The following is a 733-nucleotide window of genomic DNA, read 5'->3' as shown; positions in this document are numbered from 1 at the left end:
TGGCCGCGGGCTGAGTCACGGCTCCGGCTCGGGGCTTTGCGGCCGCAGAACAAATTCCCATCGCAATTCCCCAGAGCGAGGGGCTCCGCTGCCCCGGGACACCCCCGGCGCGGGGGCTCTGCTGAGGCTGGAGGGATCCGGGGCATTTTGGGCTTTGGAGCCGCTGCTGCTCCTCACCCGGGTGCTGCCTGGAGCCTCCTCCCTCTCGACAGCCCTGGGATGCTGGTGGGAACCGGCTCCTCTGGGAGGGCTCCTGGGGAAACCCGGGAAGAAAATCACAGAGCTCAGGTGTTCCCAAGACCCCTCCCCTGGGCATGGAACATTTACCCTCCCCCAAAAGCCGTGCTGCAATGCCAGCACGAGGCAGGTGCTGGCCCTTTCTCCCTGGGGACAACACACCGGGGTCGGGGTGGGCAGAGCCGTGCTGGGACACCGGGCTGGCATCCCCGGGCCGTGCCAGGTGATCCATCCCCCGGGAGACCCTCCCTACACACCCGCACAAGGTGCAGCTCCAGGGAGGGGTTTGGGAGCCTCTCTTGAGCCTCTGTCTTTGCCACAGCTGAAAACGTCCCCCTGGGAGGGGGCTCCAGCTGTCCCTGAGCCGGGCAGGAGGGTGAGAGGCAAACTCTCCATGCCAGCAATGGGGATGGAGAGTCACAGCCACCTTGTTCCTCTGGGACAGCCGGGACCATGAGGCAGCACCAGGAGCTCGAACAGCTGGAAAAACCCCCAC

Source organism: Agelaius phoeniceus, chromosome 22, assembly GCF_051311805.1.
Source record: "Agelaius phoeniceus isolate bAgePho1 chromosome 22, bAgePho1.hap1, whole genome shotgun sequence".
Lineage (NCBI taxonomy): Eukaryota > Metazoa > Chordata > Aves > Passeriformes > Icteridae > Agelaius > Agelaius phoeniceus.
The sequence above is the reverse complement of the archived record's forward strand: the minus strand, read 5'-3'. Positions refer to the sequence as shown.